Here is a 12693-nt window from a genome sequence, read left to right on the forward strand (position 1 = left end):
GGAGCCCTCAGGGCAGACTATCCCAGGGGTGACACCTGAGATGTCCTAGGGGACAGTAGTCATCACTTCATGCAAAGTTTAAAGGGGATAGACTGAAGATATTGCCTGAACAAAGGAACAGAGACCAGAGAACAACAACCGTTCTGCTTTGTGGAATGCAAAAAAGTGCTAAGTTAAGGAGTAGCAAGGGACAGGTGGAGAGATAAGCAGAGAAGAACAGAGTCTTGTGATAAAGCCCAAAGACCAGCTATAACTACAAGCAACAGGAAGCCACAGAAGAGTTGTCTAGTACAATATGCATTTTTAAGACATCCCTCTGAAAACTGTATGAAAAGTGGGTATGTGCAGAATCAAAGTGCTCAATTAATAATAGTCTAGCCTGACCAGGCAGTGGTGCAGTAGACAGAGCATTGGCCTGGGACACAGAGGACTCAGGTTTGAAACCCTGAGGTTGCCAGCTTAAGCATGGAATCATAGACATGACCTCATGGTCACTGACTTGAGCCTAAAGGTCACTGTTGAAAGTGTAGGAAGAAGGAAACTTTATACATTGCTAATTAGACTGCACCTTGCCACAACATATATGGAGGATAATTTGGCAATATATATCAAAATTTAAAGTGTACATACCCTTTGATTCTGTAGCTTCATTTCTAGGTATTTATATATAGATTATTGGTATAGGGGTCTTTATTGCAACACTTTTTGTAGAAGCAAAAGGTTTAAAAAAATCCTAAATGTCCACCAATAATAGGTAACTAGTAAATAAATTGCAGTATACCTTAACAGTTAAAAATCATTTTTTTAAATGGGATAGCATTACATGTACCGATAAAATACACTCTCCAAGATATGTTTGATAAAGGAACAAGGTGCAAAACAATGAGTAGTGTGCTATCATCATGTAGAGATTAATACATAGATACACATACCTATATTTGTAAATTGCATAAATTATCTCAGCAAGAACAGACAAAAAAAAGGTGATTACCTTTGAGCAAGCAGAAATAGGTATTTGAAAGAAAGGAGAAGGCAGAAAACTCACTTTTTATTATATGTCATTTATAACTAGAATTGTGTGGCATGTACAAAAGTCAATTTTAAGAAATATCTCACTTCCAAAGTGTTGAGTTCAACTCAGGGCAGCTTCCCTGTTCTGTTTATTAAACTTTGGGACATTGAAACACAGGCTTGGAGAGATGATTGGATAGAAAACATTGCTTTATTCATTTACCTCCTAGCCTACAAAAAGAAAAAAACCTCTCACAATATATAGACTCTTATTGCTATCATCATATGGTATCACCTGTTACTAGAATATGTATTATCAGAGCAAAGACTTTCTTTTCTTCTCTGAAATTTAAAGAGCCAGGATCTATTTTCATTATGCATCCCCACTAGATGGCTGACACATGTGCCTGGAAGTGTAGAACAGCAGTATGCACCTACCACTTCTGAAGCATGGGGCTGAAATAATTCAAATACAATCCACATCTGAAGCTAATTAAAATAATTTCTGAACCTTCTTTAATCCCCTTTGAAACAGTGTACAGTCTGCATAAATTTAAATAAACTCTTTATTAGTAAACTATAATTTTACAGCTTTTGTATTCAAATTAGACAAAAAAGCCTAAGAAGACAGGCTGAACCTGTGGTGGTGCAGTGGATAAAGCGTCAACCTGGAATGCTGAGATTGCCAGTTTCAAACCCTGGGTTTGCCTGGTCAGGCACATATGGGAGTTGATGCTTCCTGCTCCTCCCCCTGGTTTCTCTATCTCTTTCTGCTCTCTCTCTCTCTCTCTAATAAAAAATGAGTAAATAAAATCTTTAAAAATGTATAGATTTAAAGAAAAAGAGGAAATAAAAAGCCTAAGAAGACAGAAGTGGCATGATCCCAGGATCTATCTAGTGCCTAGCAAAGAAGCTTGTGCTTAATCAGAACTTGTTGAGTAAATGGATGAACAAGAAATTTAATTAATTAAACTATAAAACATTATTTTAGTTGAAACAGTCATAAAAAGAGTGTAAGATCTAAGTGAAGTCTTCCCAACTTCGATGAATTCTCTTTTTGTTTGTTTGTTTTTACAAAACTCTGAATGTAAAGCCTAATTTCAATTCTTACCCTGTCTTCTTCTGGGGTTGTGCACTTTACTGTGAAATTTAAAACATAGTTGTTACTATTCTCCCCATGACACTATTTGCCACTTAGCAACCTTAATGTAAATACTCTTTTAGCCTAAATGCCACCCTACTGGCAAACCTTTGTGTTTTAGCCTGTTCTGGGAAGGCTTCAAGAATGAAATGAAAATTTGTGTGGATTATCAGTGAGCAGGAGATATTATTTATTTCACAATTTGCTGCATTTTCTTCTCTATTCCTCTAGGCTTTCTCAGGAGATAATAACCTTAGAGATAGCAATGTCCTTCCTGTCTGATCCCAAAACTTCCCCCAGCATCAGAAAGAAGCCCACTACCATGTGGTTCTATGTCAGATATGGTATATATGCCATGTACCCTTTCCCTGTAATGGGAAACCACACATGCAATGGAAGGGTTTCAACATTAGTATTACAGTTATATTCTCTGGGTTTTGATATCTTAAAATTTCTCAGATACTAGTGAGACAGGTCACAAAGATCAATAATTTCCACTATATTGCACTGGCCAAACACTATTTTTCTCACAATTTAGATGATTAGGAGACAATTTTAGTTTTGTTTTTACAATCAATAAACTTAGTGCATTCTTCCAGGGGGCCCTGTAGCAGAGCTGCACACCCTGCACCCTTATCTGAGGCAAAGGTAGGCTTGAAATAGAAATGAAATTTCTGCTTTGAATTTTCTTAGGAATGCTATCAAATGAATGGGGTGGGTCGCAGCACCTGCATTGAATACTGCCTTACCCAAGGTTTTGGGTTTTAACTCACAGAAACACATTACAAATTATCTTGGGGAAAGGGGGGGGGGAGGAGAATTTACTACACTACACATATGCCTCACAGCATCCTTGGGAAGGATGAGGAGCAGAAACTCAAGAGCAATCAGGAAGCAAAGCAGCAATCTCTCCCTCAGATCTCTCTCTCCCTCTTCATCTCTCCATCTTGTGGTCTGTTGCTCTCTGCCTACATATTCATTTGCCTTTCTCTGCAAAATCAAAATCAACCAGTTGTGCATGTTATAGCTTAGAAATACACAAACAATAAATATACATTAACTTCCTACCTTACAGTGTTTAAATGATAGATTTTGTTGTCTACAATTCATAGAGTGCCAATAAAAGTTTATAATTAAAATGCTTCATTGCCTGACCAGTGGTGGTGTAGTGGATAAAGTGTTGACCTGGAACTCTGAAGTCCCAGGTTCAAGCCCCGAGGTTGCCAGCTTGAGCGCAGAATCATAGACATGAGTCCATGGCCTCAGGCTTGAACCCAAAGGTCATAGGCTTGAAGCCCAAAATCACAGAATTGAGCACAAGGTCATTGGCTTGAGTAAGGGGTACTGGCTCAGCTGGACCCCTGGGACAAGGCACATATGAAAACCAATTATGAACAACAAACATGCCACAACTACAAGTTGATGCTTCTCATCTTTCTCCCTTCCTGTCTCTCTGTCACTGTGTGTGTGTCTTTCTCTCATTTAAAAAAAATGCTTCATGGACTACTGTGCACAACAATGTCCAGCAATAAAAAAATATGTTTTGCCCTGGCCAGCTGGCTCAGTAGTAGAGCATCTTCCCGGCATGTGGAAGTCTTGGGTTTGATTCCTGGTCAGGGCACAAGCTATGGCTTGATTGGCTCTAGCAAGTTGGTCTCCGGTGCTGAGAATGGCCTCCATCTCAGGTACTAAAATATGGCTCCTGTTCCAATAAAGCAATGGCCCCAGATGGCCAGAGGATCACCCCCTAGTGGGCTTTGCTGGGTGGTCCCAGTTGGGGCGCATGCAAAAATCTGTCTCTCTGCCTCACCTCCTCTCACCAAAAAATAAAATAATTTTTAAAAAAAGACGTTTTCTAGACCAATCTGGTTTAGAAATTACAAGATTAAAAACTAATGAACATGGTTCAATGGTTCATTAGTGAACCATGTTCATTATATGAATTTCAAGGGCAATTAGTAAAAGAAGGTGCTGTTGTCATATTGGAATGGTGTGTCTATGTACACGTATGCACATTGTTTTATAAAGCTTATCTTATTTAATGTTAAATTACATCAATAAACTAGATGAATAATGTATTTCAGGGCTTATGTTTTAAGTATCTCTTCTAGTAGGAATGAGCACTTGAGACAGAATAAAGGTAGTATTTAAATTCAAATGGAAAAAGGTAACTTACTTATAAATGCTGCTGTCAAATAAGTTATGTATCTGGAAAAAAGGTGAACTTTTACCTCACACCACTTAAAAAATAAAGTCCAAAGGAATTCAATGTTACATATAAAATTAATTAATTTAAACTCTAGAAAAGATACTAGTGAGAGAGAGAGAGGGAAACAGACAAAAAAAAGAAAGACAAGAAGCATCAATTCTACCTTGCACCACCTTAGTTCTTTATTGATTGCTTTTTCATATGTGCCTTAATGGGGGGGCTCCAGCTGTGCCAGTGACCCCTTGTTCAAGTCAGTGACCTTTGGGCTCAAGCCAGCAACCCCACACTCAAGCTGGATGAGCCTGCACTGCTCAAGCTGGCAACCTCGGGGTTTCAAACCTGGGTCATCTGCATCCCAGGCTGACTCTCTATCCACTGTGCCATGACCTGGTCAGGCAGAAAATATTTTTTAAACTGGTTGTGGAGGAGACCTTTCTTAGCTAGACAAGAAATATAAAAACCATAAAGAAAAATATTTTATGACATAAAGATTAAGCAGCTTGGTTTAGAAAAGATACCATTAAAAAAATCCAAAATGGCCTGACCTGGAGTGGCACAGTGGATAAAGCGTCGACCTGGAAATGCTGAGGTCGCCGGTTCAAAACCCTGGGCTTGCCTGGTCAAGGCACATATGGGAGTTGATGCTTCCAGCTCCTCCCCCCTTCTCTCTCTCTGTCTCTCCTCTCTCTCTCTCCCCCTCTCTCTCTCCTCTCTAAAAAAAATGAATAAATAAAATAAATTAATAAAAAATTTTAAAAAAAAATCTAAAATGACAATGCAGTGAAAAAGAATGCAATCCAGATGGTCAATAAAAAATTAATATTCACAAAATGAATAAGGCTCTCACATATTGATATGAAGAAAATACAATTAATAAAAAAGGGGGGGAGATCGCAATGGAATAGGTGAACGTTCCAACTGCCACCTCTCAGGCCCAAATTAGATTACAAATTAATTTTAAAACAATCATCTTGAAAAAACAACTTTGGACTAAACTAAGAGGAGTCAATAACCAAGGATCACAGAAGAAACCATACCGAGACTGGTGGGAAGGGCAGAGACACAGAAAGAGCTGCTTCATTCCCAAAAACGAGGAGTGGCTGAGGGTCTGGAGGGACTCTCAGTGTGGGGAGGGTTGCCCTGAGAGGTGTGGGTCCTCAGTCCCAGGCCCAGAACTCCAGCCTAGAGCTCCAGAGCCTAGAAGAGGTACCCACAACACATTTGGCAGTGAAAAGAGCTGGGGTTTCTGTCTGTGAGAAAGAGATGGAGCTCTCAGAGACACAGGCTCCATCTTAAAGGCCAGTGAAGAAAATCTGATCCACAGACACTTATCCAGGGTTCCTGCGGGGGAGAGTTGAGAGGACTAGAGCTTTGTGAGGGAAATATGAAGTTGGAGGCCCAGGGAGAGATGCCGTGGGGGACGGCTACCAGAACCCCTGTGCTGAGTCATTCTCCAGTACTGCAGTCTCCATCTTTCTTGAGTGGAGCAGTCCCCTCTGAGCAGCATCAGCCTGAAAAAAAGCCACTTCCCCACCCATGGAGACTGGGTCTTTCTGAGAAGCCAGAAAGCAGGGAGCCTGTCAGTCACTCAGTTTTCTGGTGTTGAGGCTGGATATTTCCTCCATACTCTCTCAAGTCTATGACTGGTGCTCCCACCTCTCGCACCTCTCAGGAAACTCAGTAGAAAATGTTCTGACTGCAGACTGCAGGCAGACCACATCTCTGAGTCTCAGAGGTCACACACACAGGACTAGTGGGGCCTAATCCTACTGAGTTCTGTGAAAAAGGTCTAGACAGACTGACGCCTGGGGCTGAGGGGCAGAGCCACACCCACCACCCTTCATAATCTCTGAATTTCCCCAGGCTCTAGACTTTAGCAGAGGTTTTTTCAGTGGCTGAACCAACAAGCAGCCAGCAGAGAGAGGCTGCAGGAGGCAGGACTCAGGGAACCTGGTCTTTTAAGTGGACCTTCCTCCAGGCCCAGTGTGGGTAAAAGCCTGCCTTGGTGTGCAGCTTGGTATTTCTATGTGCACCTGGACCCAGGAAATACAGCCACAAATTCTGGATTGCTTGTAGCTCCAAGAAGGTTGCTGAGGGCCAGTCACGGGCAGTGCTTCCCACTGGTCTGCACCAAGTTTCTGCCAGGGAGACCCAGGGCTGGCACATCCCGTGGCCAGCTGCAGAGAGCATCAGATCAAAACCTAACAACCCTTGTGTAATGCTGGTGGTTGAGGCCAAGCAGGCTCCCATTGAATTTGGGCAGATGGTATAGGAACTGTGGAGCTGGAAAACATCAGGCCATACCCGTATATTGGAGGCTTAGAAAGATAAGTAAGTGAATAAACAACAAAAGGGAAAGAGTTAATAAACAGAAAAACCTGCTATTCACAGTAAGGACAAGGGAGCAAGGAAAACCACACCTCACAGTGGCAGGAGAGTGATCTGGGAGAATCACCACCCATGAGAACCACCCATAGCCTTTTATAGGCTATGCACACGTGCTTCTGCCATGTACTCATGCACTAATCAAGCAAAGTGCTTGCAGCCGGTAAACCCATAAACAAGCCTAACACAGCTACCCCACACCTTGCTAGTGGGGTGTGCTAAGGAAGGGTTCCTCACTCCTGGCCCAGCTGAAGCAAGTTCCACTCTCTGTGATCAGTACTGGCACAGCAGCTCATGTGTATTGGATAGGGTAGAGCTTCACAGTCAGCTGGCCTGGGTGCTGGATATCTTGCCCCACTGAACCAGATTCCACAGGGGAAAGGGACAGAGTCTTGGAGTATGGACATTTAAATTGTAGGTCCCTGCGAGTCTATTGTTGGGTATGGTCAAAGGGCTTAGCCATTTTTTGGGGGGGTGGCACAGTCAGCCTCAAGACAGGACTATGTCTTTCTCCCTGAAACCAAGGTCTTACCAGCTGTAAAACTTTAGCAGAAAAAGCTGTTGGCCACACTTGATCTGAACCTGCTGCTCATGTTGCTGGGGAGAAACAAAATTTGAGTATTCAGCAGTAGCCGAGGGATTAGGCTCTGGAATAGGGGCCACTTTCCCTGGACTGAGCTCCTGACCAAAAAACTCCTAACTAACATTGTATTCCCAACCTCAGCTGTCCTAACCCACCAAGAGTACAATTTGTTGAGGGGTTGGTTGAGTGAGGCCACCCAGAGCCCACACTACAGCCTTTCTACAGAAGACTCTGTGGGAAGACTGGAAAGCTGCAAGAGGGGAGGTGGAGCAGCTGAAAATTAGAGGCAAATCTTGGGGATCTTGGGGCTTTTATGGAGCTGCTGTCACCTCTAAGGAGGATGAAGCTGACCCTTATACACAAGTTGGCCCTTCCCACACCACCTAGTCACAGGAGACACAGACACAAACAGTGAACAGAGCAGTACCTCCAGACAGGTAGCCCAAGGCAGGTTACAAACAATGGCTGATGCCAACCCAGGATGACCTAGAACCTACACAACCAGTGGTGGGTGGCAGAAAACATTAACCCTAGACTCAGATAACTACAAAAGCAGCACACAGAAAAGAGGAGTCTAGCAGGCACCAGACACTGTGGAGAATAAATATGGCCAACAGAACAGACACTGCACAGTGTCTAATACACATGATCAAGGTTGACCCTTAGAGCCAGACAGCATAAAGGGGTAACTGCACCCATTAAAGGACCAACTACATTCAATACTCATATACAACAGGAGAGAAAGTACTACCCTGAAGAAGCATTCCTAGAACAAAGAAATAAGGTGGCTAGTTGATCAGTCCCACCAAGCCCATCTTCCTCATAAAGACACCACAATAAATTTCAAAGTCAGCGCTATTTAATACACAAACAAAATGAGCAGATAAAAAGATACAACCCAAACAAATCCACAAGACAAATCCCCAGGAAAAAAAACTAAATAAAATGGAAGTAACCAAATACAAGATGCAGAGTTTAAAATAATCATTTTTAGGATGCTCAAGGATCTTAGAGCAACAATGGATGGTCATAATGAGAATCTTAATAAAAAGTTAGCAAGCATCAAAAAGGACATTGAGGCCTGACCTGTGGTGGCGCAGTGGATTAAAGCGTCGACCTGAAAATGCTGAGGTTGCTGGTTCAAAACCCTGGGCTTGCCTCGTCAAGGCACATATGGGAGTTGATGCTTCCTGCTCCTCCCCCATCTCTCTGTCTCTCTCTCTCTCTCTCTCTCCCTCTCTCTCCTCTCTAAAATGAATAAATAAAAATTTAAAAAAAGATGAGCATCTTAAAAAAAAAAAGGACATTGAAATCATAAAATATAACCAGTCAGAAGTGACAAATACAATATGAGAAATGAAGAATGCACTAGAAGGAATAAAAAGCAGACTGGATGAAGCAGAGGATCGAATCAACAATTTAGAGGACAAGATACATAAGAGCAAAGAAGTGGAGCAGAAAATCTTTAGGCACAAAATGACTGAGGAAAATCTAAGAGAGCTCTGTGACAACATGAAGAGAAACAACATCCACATCATAGGTGTTCCTGAAGGAAAAGAGAACAAATAAGTAATAGAGAACAGGTATGAAGAAATAATAGCTGAAAACGTTCCTAAATTAATGAAGGAAAAAGTCACACAAGATCAAAAAACACAGAGAATCTCATTAAAGAGGAAGCTAAGGAGGCCTACACCAAGACACATCATAATTAAAATGCCAATGTTAAGAGACAGAGAAAGAATACTAAAAGCTGCAAGACAAAAGCAGTTCATTACCTAACAGAGGAGCCCTCATAAGGATGTCATCAGAATTCTCAACAGAAATACTTGAGGTGAGAAGGGATTGGCAAGACTATTCAAAGTGATGCAAAATGAAAACCTAAAACCAAGACTACTTTATCCAGCAAGGCTATTATTTAAAATTGAAGGAGAAATAAAAAGCTTTCCAGACAAAAAACAGACTCAAGAAATTCATTACAATCAAGTCAATACAGCAAGAAATAAATGTTAAGGAGCCTGCTAAAAAAAGAGCAAAGAAAAAAAGAAATCAAGAAAAAGAGGAATGTACATTTAAGAATAAAGTGGCAAAATAACTATATATAAATAATAACCTTAAATGTAAATGGATTAAATACTTGACTGAAAAGACATAGGGTAACTGCATGGATAAGAAAACAGGACTATTACATATGCTGTCTGCAAGAGACCTCCCTCAGAACAAAAGATACACATAGACTGAAAGTGAAGGGATGAAAAAAAGTATGTCACACAAATGAAAATTTTAAAAAAGCTGGGGTAGCAATAATTATATCTGACAAAAGGGCCTTTAAAACAAAGGTTAGAGTAAGAGATAAAGAAGGTCACTAAATAATGATAAAGGGAGCAATCCAACAGCAAGATATAACCATTGTAAATATATATGTGCCTAATAAAGGCACACCTAAATATATAAAGCAGATTTTGATGGACATAATGGATGAGATTGACAGCAATACTATAATGGTAGGGAATTTTAATACCCCACTAAAATTAATGAACAGATCTCTCCAGACAATTAACAAAAAAAGAGTGGCCTTAAATGACACACTGGATCAACTGAATTTAATTGATATCTTCAGAACCTTTCACACAAAAAGAGCAGAATATACATTCTTATCAAGTACTCATGGTACATTCTCTAGGATAGACCACACGTTAGGACACAAAACAAGTCTCAATAAATTTAAGATTAAAATTATATCAAGCATCTTCTCTGATCACAATGAAACTGAATTCAACTACAACAGAAAATATGAACAACATTCAAACACTTGGAGGTTAAATAGGATGTTATTAAATAATAATGGGTTAACAATGAGATCAAGGAAGAAATAAAATATTTCCTTGAAACAAATGAAAATGCACATACAACAATTCAAATCTATGGCACACAGCAAAAGCAGTCCTGGGAGGGAAGTTCACAGCATTATAAGCATACCTTAAAAAGCAAGAAAAAGCTCAAATAAACAACTTAACCCTGAACCTAAAAGAACTAGAAAAAGAACAACAAATAAAGTCCAAAGGAAGTAGAAGGAAGAAAATAATAAAAATCAGAGCAGAATTAAATGACATAAAGACTAAAATAGGAGGCAGCAAGATGGCAATGGAGTAGGCAGACATACCAACTTCCACCTCTCAGAACCAAAGTGGTTTACAACTTAATTTTAAGAATCATCATCTAGAAAAACAAACTTTGGACTAAACTAAGAGGACTCTTTAACCAAGGAACACTGAAGAAGCCACACTGAGACTGGTAGGAAGAACAGAAATGCAGAGAGGGCTGCCCAGTTCCCAGGAGCAAATGGCAGCCCAGAGGGACTCACGTGGAGGGAAGAGAGTTTAGCAGAGAGAGGCAGGTCTGAGGCCCCAAGAACAAAGCCACAGCCTGTGGCCCCAGAGCCTAGAAGAAGCATGCAAAACAAGTCAAGATACTGTTCGTGAGAAAGAGACAGATTTCTCAGACACAGGATTCTTCTTAAAGGGACCACACAGAAATCCTCTCTCACAACCACACACCCGGGGCTCTGGGGGACTGGAAGAGTTGAAAGGACCAGACTAGCAGAAAGAGAGTGTAATTTAGGAGGCACAGGGATAAACACTTAGCCACCCTAACCTCTGGGCTAAGTCACACCCCAAATCTAAATTGAATATTTCTCTTGGAACCAGCAGTACCAGCAAAGGGAAGCAGGACACCAACAAAACAAGCTCTCTCGTGGCACTCAGAGCAGAGTCGCTTAGAAGGAGAAAGCCTTCAGGAATACAGTATTGAGTGTTGATGTCTAAGCAGCAGCGCCCCCACCCACACTGCTGAGGGCTTGCCAGAGGGCGGGCAGCAGGGGGACATAAAAGTGCAGTCTCATCAGCAGGGGCAGAAGTCAGGCCAGCCAACACTGGCATGAAATCAGTCTCACCCAGCAAGGGCAGAAGGGGTGCACAAAAGTGGTCCATCCCGGCTGTGACTCAGGAGAACAAGAGCAATCCTGCCCACAGGGGAAAGTCAAAACCCAGGGAACTGCAGAGACCCACAGCTGAGCATAGGAGTGCAGCCCTGCCTGTGGTGCATGGGCTTGCAGCCCAGGCACAGCACACAGTCCCACCTGCAGGGGAGGGGCAAAGGCCAAGGCCAGCTGAGGCTTGTGGACTGAGAACATTAACACAGCCCCACCCATGGAGAAAAATGAAAACTGTAGTGACTGTCACAGCAGGTGGGCACAGGCAATGGCCATAGGCAAATGCCCAAGGCAGGGGCAGAAGGAGTGGCAGACCTGCCACACCTAGGGAACACAGAGATGACACCCATTGGACTCCAGTGACCACATCCTTTTTATATATAGACAGAATGGGAAAGCAGAAAAATTCAATGCAAATGAATCAAGAAAAATACCTAAAAAAGGACTTGAATGAGTCAGATATAACCAAATTATTGGATGCAGAGTTTAAAATAATGAGTTAGGATGCTCAAAGATCTTAGAACAATAATAGATGGACAAAATGACACCAAAATAAAGAGATAGCAAGTGTAAAAAAAGGATATTGAAATAATAAAAAAAAAATTAGTCAAAAATGAAAAATACAATATCGGAAATGAAGACAACATTGGAAGGAAATAAAAGCAGGATAGATAAAGCTAAGGATCAAATCAGGGAGATAGAAGACAAGATAAATGAAAGCATGGAAGCAGAGCAGCAGAAAGAAAGAGACTCAAAAATTCTGAGGAAATTCTAAGAGAACTCTGAGATAACATGAAGAGAAATAACATCTACATCATAGGGATTTCTGAAGAAGAAGAGAAAGAACAAGGGATACAGACTTTGTTCAATCAAATCATAGCTGGAAACATCCCTAAATTGATGCAGGAAAAAGTCACACAAGTTCAAAAAGCACAGAGAATTCCATTAAATAGGAACCCAAAGAAATCTACACCGAGACATATCATAACTAAAATAACAGAGCTAAGAGATAGAGAAAAATATTAAAAGCTACTAGAGAAAAAAAAGGCTATCACCGACAAAGGAGCCATCATAAGGATGAAATTCAACTCTGAATGGAAATACGTTAGGCCAGAAATGAATGGCAAAAAGTATTCAAAGTAATGTAGAACAAGAGCCTACAACCAAGACTATTTAATCAGCAAGGCTATCATTTAAAATCGAAGGAGAAATAAAAAGTTTTCCAGACAAAAAAAATAAAAAATAAACTCAAGAAATTCATTACAAATGAACCAATGCTGCAAGAAATGTTAAGGGGCCTGTTGTAAACAGATCAAATATGGAAAAGAATATACCAAACAAGGAATACAGCTTTAAAGAATAAAATGGCAATAAAC

At 40.9% G+C, this 12693-nt stretch overlaps 1 non-coding gene across 1 annotated transcript; it reads left to right on the forward strand.

Annotated features, from left to right (window-relative positions):
* The first annotated feature begins 1116 nt into the window (after nucleotides 1–1116).
* Nucleotides 1117–1250, forward strand: LOC136396062 (small nucleolar RNA SNORA36 family). Its single transcript, XR_010749489.1, has one exon. It is a non-coding gene; the product is annotated as a small nucleolar RNA SNORA36 family (small nucleolar RNA).
* The last annotated feature ends 11443 nt before the right edge of the window (nucleotides 1251–12693 follow it).

The sequence above is a fragment of the Saccopteryx leptura genome, chromosome 2 (genome assembly GCF_036850995.1).
Source record: "Saccopteryx leptura isolate mSacLep1 chromosome 2, mSacLep1_pri_phased_curated, whole genome shotgun sequence".
Taxonomy (NCBI): Eukaryota; Metazoa; Chordata; class Mammalia; order Chiroptera; family Emballonuridae; genus Saccopteryx; species Saccopteryx leptura.